Genomic DNA, 20,835 nt, shown 5'->3' on the forward strand with positions numbered 1-20,835 from the left:
AAAAAAGAGAAACTTGATAAAACAAAGTCCCTGGCCCTGGTTGTCCCAGCTTATCCAGCTTGTCTCGTCTCTGCTTGTCTGATGTTGTCCCTGCTCTTGGCCTGCAATTCGCGTAGGCGTATGACATGAAAGAGCGGCAACGACGACAAAGTTGTCGCCGCTGTCGCTGTCATTGTCGTCGACGGCAATTTGCCATTTTGTTAGCTTTTAATTATGAGCAAAGAATGCAAATGCAAGCACTTTTTTATCTGTCCAAGTGAAGTGCAGTTTTCGGCCCAGAAATGAACGAACAAAGCCAATGACATTGCTACCCTGTACTGTATTAACTAAAATTTATGTCATTTGATCACTTTGCCCTATTTTTTGCTTAAGATCTTTTTAGATTGTTAAGGTTAGGAATTCAATTTTAGTTGAGTGATTTAGAGCATTAAGAATTCGCTTAACATACAAATAATTTAAACTGAAACACACACACACGCACACGCACACGCACAGAGAAGAGGACAACAGGGAGACAGACACTCTGGTCTGTTTATTTTTCCGTCTAAAAACTGTGTGGAATTGTTTGTTAATTGCTCATCAGCACGGTCTGTTGCTACTGCAGAATGAGTTTTGCCCACATCTCTCTTTATGCATTATACAAATTTCCTAACAAGCATGAAATTGTTGGGCAGCCACTTTTCACCTCTCCCCACTCCAAATCTCTCAAGCGTCGGTTCTATCGCCCTATGGCAATTGAAATTGTGACATTTGAATGCAAGTGACATTGCGCACCTGCTGAACGCTACTGCAAATTCATGGGGTTTACAGTATAATCAAGCTTCCGACGACAGGCTAGACCCATAGTCAGACCCTTTGACACAGTCCCCCACCCAACCCACTCAATACTCACACACATATTCGTATATACATATGTATGTATGCATATATACATATACATATATATGCCAAGGCACGTAGCTTCGCGGCAAACAACGGCAACGACAACGACAACGACAATCGACAACCAGGCTAAAGTCAACGTGACATTTGCACCCGCAAAATGCTGCAAACCTACAGGCGATAGTGTGTGTAAGCCAAACTACGATATGTTAGTTCTTTCATCTGTATACTTACTAGCTGAAAGTAGTGAGGGACCAGCAAAGAGGGGGGGAAGGCAATAAGTTTTAGTTCGAATGCCAGTTTGGGTGCTAGTGCGGAGGCGTGGCACATGTGTTCGACTTCATTCAAGGCAAATTAACAGTCGACACAAAACTCAACTTTTCTTTCAATTAAATTTTGACTGCCTCTTGAGGCAAATACTGTACGAGTGGGTGGTTAAGTGAGTGTAGCCAAAGGGTGTTGTAGCGGTGCGAACCAAGGCAAGAACTTACGATTATTGGCCGTACGTTTGTTGAAGTATGTTTCAAAACTCTTCGCACCAAGGCAATTACACTGTACAACATAAACGAAAATCGATTGTTTCAAACGTAAGATGACCTTCATAAAAGAAAGTAGTTGCTCAAACAAACAATATTGATCAGAAATATATATAAATACAAATATACTTAGAGTTGTTACCTACAATTGTAGGATTGTCACAAGTCCTTTAAATGTTTTGTTGTCTTGTGTTTTACATACAATAAGGGCGGCATGCGACCAATGCCATTCAGTCCGCCATGTAACCGGCGCTTTTCTTTTACCGGCCAACCACAATTGCAATGACTATGGCTTATGACTGTCTATTAACGGCAACGTGCCAAGCCACCAAGCCACCAAGCAGCCAGCCAGCCAGCCAGCCAGTCAACCGCAAGGTTTTAGCTCCATCTTCGCTTTTGGACTGGCAAATAAAGGTGACACAGTCACAGCCCACGTGTCTTTCTCCTCCCAATCAATCCCTCTCACGCCGACTCGACCGACTACCCAGACAATTACAAAAAGTTCCTCCTCCACCATGCGTTGGCGTTTTCAGTGCCTTTGGCAGTCATTGTCTGCAATTTGTTGCATTGTTTGTCGCCTTCTTTGGACCAAGGCAAAAAGGAATGAGTTTAACTAACACTTGGAACTTTTGCGAAAACTATTTTTGATTTGATTTTTTGTGAAATTGGAAGTTTGCGTGCTATCACGCACGCCCCCACCTAAAAAAACCATCTAACCATCTAGTAACCCACCATCGAACAAATGAACGAACAAACTCACCAGGCTGCCAACCGCCATCCGTGATGATTTATAGCGCACGTGTTGCATTTTAGGGGCCTCCCCCGAAAAATCTCAGTGAAAGGCATTAAAGTGATAGAGTCAGTAAGAGAAATTTGCATTTTTCTGTGCCACGAATTCGCCATTTGCCATCATATTTAATGGGCTACCACCACCCACTCCTCCTCCCCCGCCCGTCATTTTGGTGTCTGTTCAGCCGCTCCTGAGTATTATTAATATTTCATATTTGTCTTTGATAAGCACAAATGTAGTTCCAGCATGGTCTTGGCGGTTCGGCTGAAGCAGCTTATTTGAATGAAAACTGTAAATTGAAATTTTCTGAAAGCGAAAAAATAAAGAAAAGGGGAACGGACAATAAAATATGGGTTCGGTTTGGTCTGGCTCCGGGCTCCGACTTCGACTCCCACTTTGACTTTGTCGACAAAATGTACATAACAAGCAAATGGAAGCGTTTCCGACACCCTAAAGTAAATTTACATATATATAGGTGTCTACAAATATTTACTGTCTATACAAATGATCACCTTGACTTTGAAGGCAAAATTCACACTATCGCAATCAAATTTGGAGCACTAATGTTTGCTATTCAAATCTATCGATCCAAAAATTTTCATAAAACCTATTTAGAAACTTTTATGGTAATGTATAAATAAAAAATAAAAATATCATACAAACTTTCACTTAATGCTTGATATATCAAAGTCGGCGATGTGCAAAGATATACAGCAATGCACGATAGTAAAGAAAGAAAAATTGTTTCATTGAATTTAAACACTGTCCAATATTATTATAAATAATAGACATAATTACAGCAACTAAATATGATTTTGTTAGCCAATATTTCATTTTAAAGTTCTGGAATAATATGATGATGTTTGAAGAAAATTTCCCTCGTTTTACTTTACATTGAAAAATTAAAAATAATTCGAATTTATGCAACAATTCGCTGTTAATTTTACAGGCTGTGGCCCTCAATTCCACTTCATTTTAAATGTCTCTCATTTGTTTTAATGCGATAGATGCCTGCATTAAATGTTGAATAAGTGTGAATAAAAAATTTGTGGTTCATTTTTTAAATGGCTCACAATTGTTGTAATTTAAATTGCCAATAGCAGCCGCACCAATGTTTCATTTCCACTCTAAGAAGGAAACAGGGAAAGGAAGTAAAGCCTCATGTCTTCATGTACTTTGCATATTTACACTAATAGAAAATGTGGCAGCCAATTGAAGGAAAAGCGCAGAAAATTCTTGAGAAAAAAGCGCATGCAAAAGTTTTGTTGCTGTTGCTGCTGCTGCTGCTGCTGCTACTGCTACTTATTTTATGTGTGTGGGGTAATAAAAACTGTCGCAGGATACAGGCCAAGGGGCAGTTTTTATGGCTATTGCTGCTGCGCCTGTTTTATTGTTGCTGCTGTTGTTGCCTACTGCCTGCGGATAGTTTGTCCAATTGCTGCGACAACATTTGCATATATATGCCTCTTCACTCTTCCCCCGTCTCATGAATCGCTGTCGTTCTCATTCTCGTTCTCGTTCTCTTTTACTCTGAGTGTGTCCAGCAACCATTCCTCAAACTTAATATATCCTGTTTCCTGATTTTCATGACGTACTTTGGATTTTCCCCGTAAGCGTCCTTCGGGCTCTGGCACGGGCTTTGTCTCTGGCTATATAGTTGTGACTCCGACATGGGCTGCTGTTCTGGCTCTTGTTCTCTCTCTATCTCTCTATCTCTGTCTGGCCACAATTTTTAGGTTTTCTGTGTCTCTTCGTTCTCCCATGCATTCTCCATTTTCTGCATTTAAGTGCAATTCTATGCAAGAATGTGTGGACATGGGTATTTGTGTTAAAGCCATTACCGATTCACCCCCCTCCTTTTATCTCAACCCCCTTTTCTGCTGCTGTTTCAAGTTCTGCTTACTGCCATAAAATGTTCGTTTTGCTAGCTAATGCATACAAATGCCTGATGCACATTTTGCATAAAGAGAACGAAGGTTGAGGAGGGAGAAAAAGCAGCAACTGCAGCAACAAGCAAACAATATTATGTTGCGTTCAAGACATTCAACTAAGCATTCAAATAATCGGTGATAGCTAAAGAATGAAAAAACTAAATTGAACTTAGCATTATTCAGCTACTGAAGTAAGAATGCAAGTAACAAGAATATTTGTCCAAGTACCTGGCAATAAGTTTGTTGAGTTAAAAAAAATTAAAGATGACGCAGGATAAGTTCAGTTATTCTCGTCTATTTGAATTCTTTTATCGGCTAAACCTAGATAATTTCATTGCCTACTTTAGGGACTAAAAATGAAGTAAACTATAAACCCGAACTACTTCTATGTGCATCATTAAAAGCAAAGTAATGAACTCTGTGAAGATACTTCAGCTTCATGACCAATGTCCATATCAAACCGGCTTGCTCGACTCGTTCTTATCAAAAATAAACATAGGTACATATACATGTACATATACTTAATGGAATCCGAAACCTGTGCTTTCCGGCCTTTAAGACATCTTACCAAATTTGTGAAAGCTGTTTGACAAATTTGTCTGTCAACTGGGAAATGATTTCCTGATTGATGGACCTTCGATTTGGAGAAAAACGAAATTCCTTTAATTAGGCAGTGATGCTCCGATTGATTTTTCCAGCATCATGAAAGCGAATTCAATTTAAGAAATAACGGTAAACTTAAATTCCAAATTAGCCAAGCCAATAACAACAACAGCAACAAGAAGAAGAAGCGAAAACCTAATGAAACAAACTTTGCCTGTTTTCAACATCCTGGCCTGGCCATTTAAAGCAACTGTTGTCGATGCAGTTGAGAATGTTGCAGCTGTTATTGTTGCTGTTGCTGTTGCTGTCGTGCCGTTGCTGTGGTGTCTGCAATCGATTTAGTTGCAAAATAAATTAAATTTCTCTATACACCCGTCTATTTGTGTGTGTTTTAGTATGTGTGTTTGTGTGTATGTGTGTGTACAAAGCCACAAAGTTTCTGCTAGAAAGATGAAGATGCCAGCGGACAAGACAAGACAAATGCACTGAGACTTTGGACTTTCTATGGCGCTAAAATATTGAGTGTCACTATCAATTTCTCACAGTGCACAGTGTGTCCTGATAGAAGCAGAAGCAGAAGGAGCAATGGCAATGGCAGAGCCATGAAACGAAAGAATGGAAAATCTATCAATGCATGTCCAGGTCTGGCATCTGGCCATAGTGCAAAAAGAAGAAACAACAACAAAAAAGCAACAACACAAAAAAGAGGTAACAAAATATTTGCCATAATAATAAAAGTGCATGATGCATGCAAAAGGCAACAGCAACAGCAGCAACAATGTCCAAAAGTTGCAATTTTCTGATTACCATGAAATTTTTCCCAAGCAAAAAGTTGTCTGTGTTGGTTGATTTCTTCTTTTTTTTGTTGTTTTTTTCTGTTTTAAACAAAATGAAATTTGCTTCATCTCTTGAGAATTTTACGACAAAGGAAGCGACCAGCAGCAGTACCAGCAGCAACATCAACGGCAACGGCAAATCAAAAACCGCAACGAAGTCTGTAACAATCTCTCGATATATACTATATCCCTATACGTATGTATGTATGTATGTATGTATGTGTGTGTGAGTGTGTTTGTGTTTCTATGATAGCCTGAAGATGAAGAGAGAAGAGTGGTGAAAAAGGAAGAGCAAGAGTAAGACGTAGGGAAGGGCTAGATAGGGTTAGGCAGCAGCAGACACAGCAGCAACATGATTGTTGTAATGAAACGTAACGAAACAAATCAAAGCATGCGGCACGTGAGTGGCTCCGAACATGTTCATCTTGATGCCACAACACTGGGACAAACAGGGGCACAACAGCGGTCAGGGGACAGGAGCGGGGGCGGGAGCGGGAGCGGGAGTAGCAGCAGAGGACCGGGAGGCAGTGGCCATGTTGAAATTATAAAACACATTGCTTGCTGCTGTTGATGGCAGTCGTCGAAGTGTATAAAATGCTTGCATATTATTCGCATTTCTTTTGCCTTCTCTCCCCCCTTCGGCATACATATTTTCGCTTGCGGTTTTTCTGTGTCTGTGTATTGTTTTTGTTGTTGTTGTTGTTGTAGCTACTATTGTGGCCTTTGATTGGTTCTGGCTCTGTCCCTGGCTCTCATGTACGTGTTGGGGTTTTCTAGTTTTTCTTCTTCTTTACTGGGGGTCACAGGAAGTGACCCAGGCTTAGGTCGGCCCCAACCCCTTTTTAGTATTGTTGTGGGAAACTTGTTGTTGCTGCTCGGAACAACTTCTTTTTCTCGTCTTTGCTGTCTGGGCAGAAAGTATTTCAAAAAAAAAAAAAATGACAGCCAACTGAACTTTGTTCAATGTTCAGTGCAAAAGTTGTTAGGTGAAAATAGTTTGCAGTTTAATTTGCCAATCAAAAGTTGAAATTATAAAAAACGTCCACTCTTTGTCAGCAAAAGGGCAATTCAAATTTTTTAACTTGATTGATAGTTAGCCCACAAAAGAGGCCAATAATAATCTCTATTCAAAACTGCTTTAAAATCTATGCAACAAAAAAATAAAAAATGAATAAATATTACCAATGAGTTTTACTCTTTGCCATTAAACCTATGTTAAAGCTCTCAAAATCTAGCCAAATGGGAATCGTTCATCAGTTTTTTCTTATCGGTTACGTAATTATCCATTTTATATCCCATTTGTAAGCCCTTGTTTGCTTTCCAATTAACTCAAATCCGTCATCTATGGATATTTTCTTTGCATAGTTTCATGTACATCGCATTCTCCATGCGATGATGGAAGAAATCTAGTCATTTAATTAAGAATTTTCATTGGTTTTTCGATTTCAATATCGCCTTAATTGTTGGTGAACAAAAACAATTTGTAACCTTGATTCCTTGATGTGAGTCGTTCTGGCAACAGAACCGGAGAACTGTGGGAAGTGTGGAAAATTACCATATATCAACAAGCACAATGATGAGTTCTCTAGAAAATTGTCATTCAATCTATGACATCTACTGAAACTGTCAATCAATCCCCTGTAAATAACAACTAACTTATGGGGGATGCAGGCAGGATGAAGAGACAGAGGAAGATGGGGGGAGGTAAAAACGGAGATGGACCCAGAGCCAGAGGAGGCATAACAATTCGTTTTAACAATTTGCCAAAACGAACATTTTTGTGCCATTTGCAGTTTTGTTTGCTGCTTGTCAGTTAGTCAGTCAGTCAGTGCAGCTGGCTCGTTGACAATCGAACAATCAGTCCGTCAGATCGTCTGTCTGGCAGTCAGTGAGTCAGACCGTGTAGTCAGAATGCGTCACTCACTCAATCAGACGAGACGAATCACATAGATATACTACGAGGGCTTTTCGGAAACTTTTGGAAGGCATCATGTCGAACGGCCTTTGTAATGTATAATGAGATGTCTCACCTACAGCAGCAACATAAATCGAATAGTTTATTACAAAAATAAAAGTACCATGAACTAAATTCTTCACAACTTTTTGGTTACCCTTCGTTTGTAGGCGATTCTACATTTACATATTTGTATTTTGCCTAGCCTAAACGTTGACACTTTTGTTGCTTGTTGCAAAAATTTTCCGGGCCAAACACGTTAGCAACATGTCGTCGACAGGCCCCAATCCCAGTATCCGAAAATCCTGAACCAAAAACCCTCTCCAACCTGTTCAACAAATATTTATTCAAAATTCTTTTCTCTGTTTATTTGTCGCACTCCTTCTCCAGCTCCCCTTCCTCTCCCCACACCATCGGTGACATTTTTCGCACTCGTCGACGCCGTCTTACAAAATGAATACTAACAACAATAACAACAACAACAGCAACAACAATTTATGGCATTTATGTAGCAGCAGGTGAACAATTTTTGTATTGCATACAAAGCGGCGCTTGGCCCTACTGTTGTTGCTGCTACTGCTGCTGCTGCATGCATCAAATGAAGGTTTAAATTTGTTGCCTGCGTTTGGCATTGTGTGCTGCAGAAAATCAATTAACTACACTTTGAAATGTTACGTGAGCCACCCATTCATTGGTCCCCCATCTGCTCCCGCTCCCCACCTCCGACCAATTTTAACATATTAAAAAACTGTTGCATATATTTTTCCACTAATATTGAAATTCCGTTGGCGCTGCTCCTGCTCCTGCTCCTCTTTTCTCTTTGCTGATAAATAAAATAAAAATCTCCTCGCTCTCGAAAAATCGTACACCGCTGCCGTCAGGTAAATATTTAGTAAATCGGCTCAGCCAACAGACATGCCACGCCCAACACAAAAGCGCCCTTCTGGTGACCTGCTGCAAACAAAAAATCAGTTTTGACATGATTTCGTTTTTGGGTTTCCGGTGTGTGTGTGTGTGTGTGTTTCTTTTTTTCGTTCTTTTACTGGGCAAAATAGCCATGACGCCGACAAGTGCACTTGACAGCACACTCCGGCACATGGGAAAGAGATGATGGCGGGGACTGACGCTTTGGAGGGGGGGGAGGCGGTGAGGGGCAGTAGCGTCAGTAAATATTACTGCAGCAGTCACGCAGTTTGTGGGAGGTCTCAAAAAAAAAAGGAAAAAAAAAGAAAAAACCAAAAAGAGTTCGCGTAGCGTTTATAAAAATGCAACTAGTTCCCGGCATAAAAACCCATGAGCCAGCAAGCCTGGTGTGCGATGCGGATGCGGATGCGGATGCCTGCCACTTCACTTGCAACACACACACACACACACTAACACAAGAGAGAGTGAGATTGAGGTTGGTACACACACACACACACATCTAAAAAGCTCGACCCCGTGTTAGGTTTTTTCACGTGCGAACAAGCGCAAAAGTTATGAAAACAAGTGGGCGTGTCAGGCGCGAGAAAAAGGAAAAACGGTAAAGCGTAAAAAAAGAACCAGCAGCAGCAGCAGCAACGGCGGCAAAGAAAAACTAACGAAAATGAAAATGCCTTACTTTTCGTTTCCATAAAATAAAAATACGCAACTGACTCTAAATTGGGAGAGTGCATCCAGATCTTTTTATGGAGTTAAGTTGTTTCAATTTTAGGTAATTTTGATTGGCCACTTGATCAAAATATTAGATGCCATAAATGTGACTGATTGACGATAGAAATGAAGTAATTTGAAAAAGGTTCAAGATAAGCACTTAGAGGGACGTTCCAATTAGTTAAGCTTTGGTCTATATTTCTTATATTTTTAGCTTACGCTTTTTAAGTTGAACTCATTTTATTTAAATTGTTTCTGTTCTAAGCAATGTCACATACACTCATGTGATGAAATGGTATAGCAAAGTCGTCAAAATGCAATTAACAGTCAGATAAAATCGATCACAACTCCATTACATATCAGCTGGATCAAAATATGTAAATAGATGTGTTAGCCTGCATTAACATTTAACATTTTGGTAGACTCTTATAATATGCTATACCTAAATAAAGTCAAGAATATTTAATTTTCTCTTAAAATTTTGCTTATACTCACATCTCTCGGAATATTTTATTTCGCTCCATGTTGGATTTGTTCTCGTGTCTCCCATCTCATATGTTTGCCTGTGTTGTTAGCTATTTTGCCAGTTTCTGTATGTGGGAGTATAAGTGTAGAAGTGTGTTTAGTACACAAACAACAGACAGGCAATTGCATCATACAGTAAGAGGGTCAGAGAAGGGATTGATGGCGAGAGCGGGGGAGGTGGTACCAAGAACTAGAAAAATGCCAACGTTACTGGGTAAAAATAAAAATTATTTGCATTTCACCTGCATGTTGGCACGTGATTGCGGTCATGTTACGCAACCCAATGTCGATGATGCTGCCGGTACCGTTGCTGTTGCTGTTGCTGTTGCTGTTGCCGTTTCTGCAGGTCCTCCTATTCCTGTTTTTCCATTTCCCATACTCCATCTCCATTCCCCATTTTAATAGTCATGCACTGGCATTTCATTTAGTTGCTTTGGCTCTGGCTTTCCACAGGGCTTAAAAATATTTGTCAAGTTGCTGCTGCAGCACGGTGGTGTGACGTGGTGGGTGCACTGTGTGACGTGGTGGGTGCAGGTAGCGTATGTCATTTGTGTAGGTGTTTAACAAACACACGATGAGAGCGACTGCATTGCTGTTTAGAGGCAAGCACACTTCAGCGACTACCAACAGCAACACCCACTGGCAACAGCAGCAGCACGTGCACGACAACAACAGGAATTTTAGTTGGCCCTGCCCATCTCCATATCAAGGATCTGTCTCTCTCTCTCTCTCTCTCTCTATTTCACTCTAGCCCCTAGTGTCTCTAGTGTCATGTAACTGAGGCTGAAATGTCAACAGTTTACTTTGCGCCCATTTAGCATGGGGATTAAATGGGTTTCTTTCCTTTATTTTTTGTTGTTTTTTTTTTTTCGATTTCCCGTTTATTTTTTGTTTTTGTTCATATGAGTGAAAAGTCACCCGTCGGTGTAACGGAAAAGAAACCTCAGTCAAAAATCGCCGTCGTCAGAAATCGCGTGCCGCCTTTGTCGCTTATCTGATCTGAGGTCAAAAGTTGATGAAGTGCCTGAAAGCTTCCGCGCGACACTTGACACCACCTGCTGTTGCCCAACCCCACTCCACATGCCACACTCTACTCCTTACCGCATCCGCCTGCCATTCACTATGGGTTTTAATTCAATGCACTTCGAGTTGATGCGAGTTGAGCGACTCGTGAGTTGAATACGCATATATATATGTATGTATACTAAGCCGGGGACATAAATAAAGTCAACCAACAACAAATCTGTATGCATGGGGGCGGAAGTGAAGAACAAAATGGAAACAAGAACACAAAAATATAAACGGAACTCAACCCGCCAGTGAAGGATGTGAAAAGGCTTTTTAAACCAACCAACAGAGAAACTTAACATCTAGTAATTTCCCTATATGCTTAAATAAATTAAATCAAACGAAAGCAAACACGAGGGAATAACCGAAAATTTCTGGTCATTTATCGCTCACTTTAAAAGAGCTCTGAGATTTGTCATAGTAAAGGAAGGTGCTCTTGTTAGTGCCCCCGCTTAAAAAAATGTTGTAAAAAACAAATCAACTTTTCCTCTACAAATGAAAATTCGGTCCACTTGAACAAAGCTGAAACAAAAGGAGAAAGCCAAATGGAGCAATAACGATGAAGAAGTCCTAACCTAAAAAGGACTCTCGTTTTTGCCATTACGCACGTGATTCATATGCAGAACTTCTGTGTCCCTGCTGTCTTGTGTGTGTTTGCGTTGGTGTGTGATAGGTGTGCACAGTTGCCTGTCACAATAAATTTACTAAAAGTGACAAATATTTTATGCTTAAGAATAATTGATGAAGTGGCTACAAAGTGTCGCTTTGCTTTCTACCTAACCTTACCTTACCTTACCTTGCCTTACCGCATACGTCACCTCCCACCAACCATTCCACCAACTTGCCCTTGCCCATTCGTTTCCCCAAAAACGAAGCGGCAAAAACACAACGAGAAGGCTCGACACGTCTCGGTCAGGTTGTTTGGCAAAGGCAAAAGCAAATAATAAAGTGCTAAATCATAGCCACGCTTAGTACTTTCAACTGTTTTGGTCGCCTTCGCCCACACCCCCTTCTACCATCTACCATCTACTTCCCCGCCTGACCCCTTACAAATGTCAGTCCATAGAAATGTATGTGTGCGAGGCAAATAAAAACAGTCCAAGGCAAAGGCAGACAGGATATTACGACATATTGCTCGGGCAACGTTTTTGTGCACACAAAAATTGCGCCCAGGATTATGGCACTATATTACCGAGCCAAGAAGAACAAGAGAAGGAAGAATCTCCACCACCTCCAGGCCCTGATCCAGCTTTCGCTTCCAACTCTCACTCATGCCTTGCGTCTTGCATATGAATGATGAGCGTCATTTAATCTTTGTCTATGGGCTCCGTCACCTACGCAACTCTCACATATACAGACACACACACGCTCACACACAGATATAAGGTGGAAGCAATTGTTTTGGTTGTTTTGGTTGGCTCCTGCCCTTGTCCTTGTCCTTTATCCTGTTGCTATTCCTGTTTACTGTGTTTGCCTCCCAACTACGCGAACTGCGCTTGACATGTCCTTTAGGTTTGTTTGCATTGGAATTTAATGCGGACACATGAGACCCACTGCCTCAGACTCAATTGAGAGTGGGTGCGCGACGCAAAGGAGCAGCATCTTTGGCTTTAAGTTTCGATATAATTCCAAATTAGCTAATGCATTAACTATCCAAACTGGCTGAACTTTCCACAAGCTAAAACAGATATATAATATCAATCCATCCCCCCCCTCCAAGTGGCTCAGAAAAATGTTCAATTTCATATAAAACTTGAACGCAATATATGTATGTCTCTTTGCACAACTTTTAAATGGGGAAGAACGTTAGCCCTAATGCGCGTTGCCTTTATCTAATGCCATCTACTTCCGCCATTTTGTTCAATTTGCGCCTTTTAAACAAACAATTATGTGTCATGAATAAATTAGCAAGGACTAAACGACGTTCAACAACACGCTGAAAGAAGATGCTGATCAATTCGAGAACCAAGGAAAACAAAAACCAAATGTGAGAAAAAATGTGTAATAACATTTAAAATTCAAATGAAAAAAAAACCTACACGCAAAAATGGATAGGCAGGCACATATGCAGCAAAGGGATGGGATGGTGAGGGAAGAGAGAAGTCGTGGAGGCGACGACTGTCGCGACTGCTGCCTAGATGCTGGCGGGCATAGACAACACGGAGTAGAGTAGTAGGACATGAAGGACACGAAACAAAAAGTGCCTCTGGCGCGTCCATGGAATATGCGAAATTAATTGTCTGTTTGTTGCTAACAAATTTGAATTTAAACCGCATGCACAGAGAGTCGAGAGTCGAGAGACAGAATGTGGCCATTGAGAGGAGGGTGGAGAAATGTGTGAGGCAAATTGCTCTTCTCATTCCCGTTTCCGTTCCCGATTTTTTCTTTTTTGGGGTGCGTTTGTTTGCTTACGAAACAACTTGAAGTTGTTGAGCTTAAGTTGCTTGTAGCTGTTGTGGCTGTCGCTTGATGTTGCTACTGCCGTTTCACAGTTAGCCATGCGGTTTGCTAACTGCGAGTAACACAACAGCAACACCAAAAAGTTGCTGCGGGGAAACTTTGGCTATACCCCAGCAATTGTCTCACTAAAAGTCCTTACACAATTCTACACGCAGGCCTCGTCTTTGGCCTCGGCCTTGCCACTTGCCCCCGCTCTTCGTTCCTGGACCTGCGACCAGCCCCCCCCCCTCCCCCCGTCCGTCTTTATGCCTTCTAGTGTCCTTTTGTCGTTGTCGCAGCATTTCCCTCACACGCTGGGAGAGCAAATTAATTGCTGCTGCTGCTGCTGTTTCATCGTCGTCGGCGCTTATTTGTCTTTGAAATTTGTTTCTCGGGCTGTATGCGCTTGTGGGCCCAGTGAAAATGTCCTGCCATTTAATTTGCTATTGCTAGTGTCGTGTGTCCTCCTCCTCTTGCCGCCTTTGCCTCAGTCCCTCCCTTTACCTCTTCCCTCCCCTATGTCTATTTTGCTATTTAAATTTAATTTGCATTACTTAAAGAATTTAAGAAGCAAAAGCAACAAAACAGAAAAAAAAAAACTTGTCCTGCCGAAATACCGCACCTACATTCCAAAACTCCTGGCCCCATCTACATCCCCTCTACTACCACTCTACCTCCGCATTGTGTCCTTTTTCTCTTTTGAGAAGCTTTTCTGCTTGAACATTTTTATTTACTTGCGGCCGGGGCGAAATTCTGTTTATTCTTGTTGTTGCCTTGTTTTTTTTTTAGCAAGTTTTTTATGGGCGAACCCAAAAACTCAAGCTGAAAGCCCACGACTAGCCTTGGACAAATATTTCGTATAGTTTAATTCTTTATGTTTCGCTTTTTCTTAAATTGTTGTAAACTTGCTGCCCAATGTCCCCCATAAACGGACCGCACTTATCTTACAACCAGGGCAGAAACTTTTTTGTTGGTTGTTGGGGTCAACATTGCGCATACGCACCATTTGCCCGCATAGCTACAGTCACTCCATCGCTACGGTCCGTTCTGCTTCTTTCTTTTCCCCATCGTTCATTCGTTCTCGCCACAAATTGTGCATATTACCACAAAATCAATTTACATTCCTAAACTGATTTTCCGACTCGCATGTGTTTAATGGTCTGTCCACTCCCCCCCCCCCCCGGACCATCTTACCACAAGCCACCGCCACCAATTGCTGGAGTCGAGTCCGAGAGCCGAGTTTAAGTCCCCCAGCACGCGACTCCAGTGCGCACGGGAAATTATTAAATTAAAATTATGTTCCTGGTCATGCGACGACACTTCCTTGCCGACTTCCAATTAAAAAAAAAAAAAAAAAGAAGAAAAAAACCTATGCAAAAGAGAGGCGAACCAGCGAACGTAAAGAGCCACCGCGCCACACATTAACTATAGCACTGACTCCCAGAGATAGCAAACCGACCACCTCATATTATGCGAGCACGGCCCAATGTTACATTCAACGCCATTTCATTTAACCCATTCAGTGTTTGACCAAAGCTGCAAAATCAACTCGACAATTTTGCCTAATACTGATCTTTCAATTAAAGTGATTCATTCTTATCGGAAAAAAATTGTCAAAACTTCATAACATAACGTCGATCAGCCGGTTTTCTGTGGAAATCCATTCACTAGATGAAATGGGAATGCGTTTTTACCTCAGGTGTGCTAGTCTCATGGGTTAATATGGGGCATATCCGACAAATGTCCGATCCCCTGTGGCCATAAGCACGTACATCAAAGGCAAAGCCAAAGCCGCTGTTCCAGAAGTCTCTCCACTCCACTCTCTCCCTCTCTAGTCACATGCGGGCGCCACACCACATGGCTCATATCCTGGCGGTCGCATGGTTGCTTTTCACTTTTACTGTGCGTCGTCGTCGTCGGCGTGTTGGCGTATTGTCGCTGTCCTTGTCGTTGCCTTGGTCGTTGTCGTTGTCCTTGGTGCTCACGTCGTCGCAGCATTTAAGCCTTAAGCAGGCCACTTAGTGGCGCGAACATAAATCTGTGCTCCAAATCCGAGCAATTAAATGCATCGTAATTTAGCTCCGGTCTTCTCAGTCTACGTCCAGGTTGTTGCTGTCCTGCTACAGCCTCTACCATTGACTCCATCTCCATCTCCAACTCTGGCCCTGGTTCTGGCTCTGGTGCTCTTTAGTACGCAATTAAGGAGAAGTACGCAACACGGCAATTCAGTTTCAGTTTCGCCTGGCCTCACACACACACTCGCCTTACGCACACACGTGCAATAATCTGTTCGTTCGCCATTTTGTTTCGTATTGCCACGCTCCACACAACTTCTTATTAATTGACGCAAATTTATGGTTTTTCGACGCGTTATTGTTGCAGGCAGAAATTAAAAAATATAAACAGACAAGCAACAGCAAGGACAACAACAAGAAGCCAGGACGACTTCTTTTTGGATGAGATGAGATGCCATATAAGAGAGGCTGGGGCACATAAAGCACACAAAACAGCTGTCTGGAGGCGGAGAACAAGAGTCAAAGGCACCACAATCGCATTTTTATGGTACTCGGCAATTAGAGAAGGGCGAAGCAGCGTAGCTTTTAGTGAGAAGTATGAAAAGGCAGTGGCTTGGTGGGCTTGGGACAGGAAGTTGAACTTCTTCAGAAAGTAGGCGTACCAGAGAGGCGTGTCCCCAAGCAACTAAGGGTGGAAATGGATGGGTGGAATGAGTGGTAATAATTTGTTAGCTTTTATTTGTACTTGGGAATATCAAGTATGCGGCTTTTGACTCTTGTTTGTCATATACCCTATAAATGGATTTACAACGAACTCGGAAAGTTATTCAAATGGCAAGCTTTTTTGTATTTCAATGACATTTGTCACGCTTCAACAGGTTAACCAAAAAGTAGTTATTACCATTAAAAAACTTCTAATTATTAACGCTTTGATTCATTTTGCCAAATCATTTCGTACAGCATTTGAATGGATTTTTCATTGTACTCTGTCCCTGGGTATTGTGGTGGTCGATTTTACTTTATTTGAAGTTGAGTACGAAAAGTACCACCCACTTTACTTTTTGTTGTTGCTGTTGCTTATGTTATTTTTGTTGTAATGTTAAGTTAACGTCTGCTTCTTGTTATGGCCCCATTCGGATGTTCGGATGTTGGCTATTAGACGACCATTAAATAATTGCAGGCAATTCAAGAAGAAGGAGAACATAGCACAAGCAACAATAACAACAACAACAACAACAACTACAACCACATGAAGCAACTGTTTTTTGTTCATTTGCTGTATTTAAGGGCATCTAATTGCCTGCAATTTGCCTCTGTATAGGTGTGGGTGTGGGTGTGTATATGTTTGTGGCGACTTTAAAGGCAGCATAAAATCTAATTTAATAAACTGAAAACTGTAACTAAAATAGCAGCCAACAATAATCGTATTACACGTCTCCTCGCTCCTCTGCCTCAGCCCTTCAAAATACTGAAATAATCATAATAAAGTTAACAAGCAACGAAAACCACAAACATACACACAGGCAGTCGAACAGACAGGCAGATAAAGTGGACTAGGTGGTCAGTCGGAGAGAGAGAGAGAGAAGGCAAAACTGACATTTAGTTATAGCTATAGCAACTGCAGGGCACCTTAATGCCATATCCGAAAAACCAAAACCCAAAACCAACAAAAGTCCCAAAAAACAAAAAAAAAAAAAAAAAAAAAAAAAGGGGGAAGGGAGAGAGCGAGACAGGTTGGAGAAACACTGGACAAATGGGCAAATACTAGGGCAAATGAAAAGTGGCAAGAGGCAAGTGGCAAGTGGCTGCTGGGCAAACTCTGGCCATAACAGTTGAGCTTTAGCTTGAAAATTAATTAAAAAATATTTATTAGAAACTGGAATTTATTGTGTATTGTAGAAGAAGCACACGGAAATCCAAATCCCAAACCGAAAAGCAAATCTAATAGCCCCAGACTAGCTGAGAGGTGTAAAATATCCACTAGATCTCACAATTAAACGTAAAAAAAAAACTATTAACTTAATTGTTAACTGCATAGTGCACAGAGTGTAAGGGAGTGAAAGAGTGAAAGAGGTATTCTGGTGGAGAGACGTTTAGGACGCTTTAATTGTTGTTGGCTCTGGCACAAATTGCAAATGAACACGAAACTTAAAAGTTGGCAAATGCTTCTACTACCAGTGCAAAACTAAACCGAACCGACGGACTCAACACTTCGTATACGTAACATTCGTTACGGAATAGGTAAGTGGGTGATGGTGGGTGATGGTGGATGGGTGGTCCTCCCGCCCTCGATTCTACTGCTGGCCAAACAACACATTTTACACTTGCATGCATAGATTGTGCTTAAAATTTAATCATCTAAATTGCAAATAATTGAGCAAAAGTTTCAAATATGCTTAAACTTTACTTCATTCACATGAATGCCAATGCGAATACGAAGCGTGGGGAAAAGGGAATAACAAAAGTCGATGAGTTTGGAAACGTTGATTAGTAGTAGTTTGCACTGATTTAATTTGGCTGCAATTGAGGTTTTAAACCCCGTCGAAACAGTCTGAGCCATCCCATCGAGAATATTTTTTTATTATTACTTATTATAGTGAGAAAATAAATGCAATGAAATCTTTACCCATCCTTCGCTTATACTTTTTTAAGTCCAACTGCATCTAACTAGAAGATGATCACAATCCCGTCAAATCGAATGCCGCATTCACTTCTTTTAGTTCCTTTTTTTTATTTTACCCCAAGCTCGTTCTGAAATGCCTAATTATTAAACACGGGTTTTATCTTCATGCTCAAATGAAATCCTAGTCTTTTAAGTGATCGAATTCATGTTTCCTGTGCGTGACGTAAATTCTTTCGTTAAGGCTTGCAAAATTTTCAAAGGTTTATAGAAGGTAACGTTCGTTTCGTATGTGTATGTGTTGCTTACTTTTTTTATTGAAAACTCAGTTTGCATTTTGCAGTTTTCCTTTTCCTCGACTGACTTGCTGCCGTGCCGGTTGTTCTCCTTTTTTCTCGCAAAAAATTATCGTAAAAGAATTTTACCTGAGCTACGTGACTGCTGAACTTAATATCCGTTTGTCATAAGCGTTTCTAATGCATATACACCCAGACAGAGTGAGACTGAGAGACAGTGAGAAAGAGCCAGAGAAAGAGAGAGATAGAGAGAAAAAGACAGGGAGTAGCTGAGAATGAGGAGCTGGTTGCACTTAGCACACACACACACACACACATACAGATACGCAGATATAGAGCGAAAGGGAGACAAACACTCTCATACTGACACAGAGAGATCTCAGGGGCACGTACAGACAGTACTACTGTTGGTCCGGGTACTCCTACTCCAGCTCCAGCTTCAGCTGCTGCTGCTGCTGCTGGCTAACAGGAACTGTAAAGTTGCTACGCGTTGTGAAAAACAAAAGCCAGCGACATTTTCAGCTAAATTAAGTATTTTTAGTATTTCTTAGGTGACTCTGTGAAAGGAGTTGTTGTTCATGCAGTTGTTGTTCTTTTCCTCTTTTTTTTTTTGCCAATGCTCGAGGAGTAGATTTTTGAAAAGAGCAGCTGAAGCCGGAGAAGTAGCAGGACCGGCAGCAGCAGCAGCAGCAGCGGCGCTTTAATTGCATTTTCCTTTAAATAATGCAGTCGAGGCCATTGTCTGCAGCAGTCAGGTGAGAATTGCTTGAAGGCAGCCACGCCCTTAAAATGTTGGGCCATAAAAGTGCTCCTACGCCTTTTTATGGCTGCACACATACACACACACACACACACACACACACACACACACACACACACATATATACCCACACTGAATGGAGCGCGTTTTTTATGACATAAAAGGCGAAGCGACTGCCATTAAAGAAAAGTGTACTTTTTGGCTGCGATTCGTTTTTATACCCTTGCAAAATAACCGGGTATATTTATAAATCTTAATAATCAGCAGCAATTCAATATATATACACATTCATATATAATGTGTATAGCCATATGTTATTATGTATATAGGATACACCCTCATTTCAGAAGTTACTGGGTTAAATGATAGTAAAACATTCGGTCAAGGGTATTAAAAGAGCCTTCACCACCGAAGGTATCGAGCTCCTTTGGATTTTGTTACTGTTGTTGCCTCACCCAGTAGCAGCAATAGCAGCAGCAATTCTTGCAACGTTGTTATAACCATGAGAAGCAGAGCAAGAAACATTTTCCAACACATTTGGCAAGCAAGTCTTTCCCTCCTTTGTCCTTCTCATTCTGCCCCTTCTCTGTTTTCCATCCACTTTTCCCTCTTTTCCCATATATCTATCTAGGGTCTCTGGGTCTGTGTTTTTTGGCCAGTTGCTGCCGTTGCTTTTGCTTTTGTCTGTGTTTCCCCATACACATGCATATATAATTTCCCATAGACCTTCTTGAATACCCACTTCTAGAAGCTACATTACTTAGGGCATATATCCATATGTACAGATTTCCTATAATTAGTGGTCACTCCCACACATTAAACACGTCAATCTTTAGGGCGATTCGATCGCCGGATTCCTCTTGAAAATCGAATACTTCAGTTCTTTATCTAAAGGTATTAATGGGTATTTTCTAGTCCTCGTTGTTGTTAAAGTTTCCTTCATATCTTACTCTTTGGCTGCTTGTTTCGCGTTGCTTTTGTTTGTCCCAGCACAAATAATTTTACTGATAAAAGATTTTCAACGCATCTTATGCTGCCTGTTTGCACTTTTGCAATATGTTTGTTTTTGTTCAAAGAGAAATGTATATAACCTTCTATACATAAGTATATATAAGTATAATATATAGGCGAGTTGGAACATCGGATGCGACTGTAAGTAGTTTACGCCGCATTTCAAAAAATAGCAAAAATATAAAGTAAGGCAGAGTAAAGTAACAAAAAAGGAAAACGAAAAGAATAAGGAAAGAAAAGGAAAAACAAGCATCTGCCAAGACAAAAGAGCAGTCCAGGAACAACAGGAGCAGCGATAGAGGCGGACACAAAGACAGCAGCAGCAGCAGCGGCCAGTTTCAATTCGAGGACAAGGAAATGAATGTTGCACAGGCTGGCAGAACGTGCCACGACAGAACAGTTATAGCTACCTTAAGCTGCATTTTGACTTGGGGAAAGCGGGGGGAATTTCCCTTGTGTCTGTTGTTGCAATGGGCATTGTTTTGTTTGCTGCTGGCTGCCAAAATGAAACTCAAATCAACTCGTGCATTTCTAATGCGAATTTATACATGACATTCTCATCATTCCCATCTTCTCATATCCATAGCGAAACTTCACCCTGGCATTACTTGGGCTCCTCTTTCGTCTCGTCTCTTCGTCTTCCGTTGGCTTGGTCTTTGGGTCGCTATTTTAGTATTCTTATTGAAATGAGCCAAATAATAGAAAATGCTTACCAAATGGTTTGTCTGCTATCTTTCATATGAGGATAGATTGAAAAGTTATTATGCTCATAAAACTAACTATTAAACTTTAATTTCATAAGCAACTTGTTTTTGTTAGGCAACTATTTGTTAGATTTATCTAACTAACCATGATCATTGAAGTGATATTTAAGGCAAGGTTTCCTTAAAATTCGTAAGGTCAAAGACTTATTACAGCTTTGACTAAATCGAGGGTA

At 41.0% G+C, this 20,835-nt stretch overlaps 2 protein-coding genes across 3 annotated transcripts in view; one reads left to right on the plus strand and one right to left on the minus strand.

Moving 5' to 3' along the window:
• The window catches only part of LOC6638890, a 103,577-nt gene that overhangs the window by 72,284 nt on the left and 10,458 nt on the right, over positions 1-20,835 (plus strand). The window lies entirely within an intron of this gene.
• Positions 1-20,835, minus strand: part of LOC6638889 (carboxypeptidase N subunit 2) — an 82,011-nt gene that overhangs the window by 39,726 nt on the left and 21,450 nt on the right. The window contains exon 7 of one of the 2 annotated variants that reach the window (XR_002724273.2): positions 9,660-9,754. The exons of the other annotated variant lie outside the window; for it this stretch is intronic. The gene's annotated coding sequence lies outside the window, so the exon portion shown is untranslated. The remainder of the gene's footprint in view (positions 1-9,659; positions 9,755-20,835) is intronic. 2 annotated transcript variants of the gene reach the window in all.

Source organism: Drosophila willistoni, assembly GCF_018902025.1.
Source record: "Drosophila willistoni isolate 14030-0811.24 chromosome XR unlocalized genomic scaffold, UCI_dwil_1.1 Seg144, whole genome shotgun sequence".
Taxonomy (NCBI): Eukaryota; Metazoa; Arthropoda; class Insecta; order Diptera; family Drosophilidae; genus Drosophila; species Drosophila willistoni.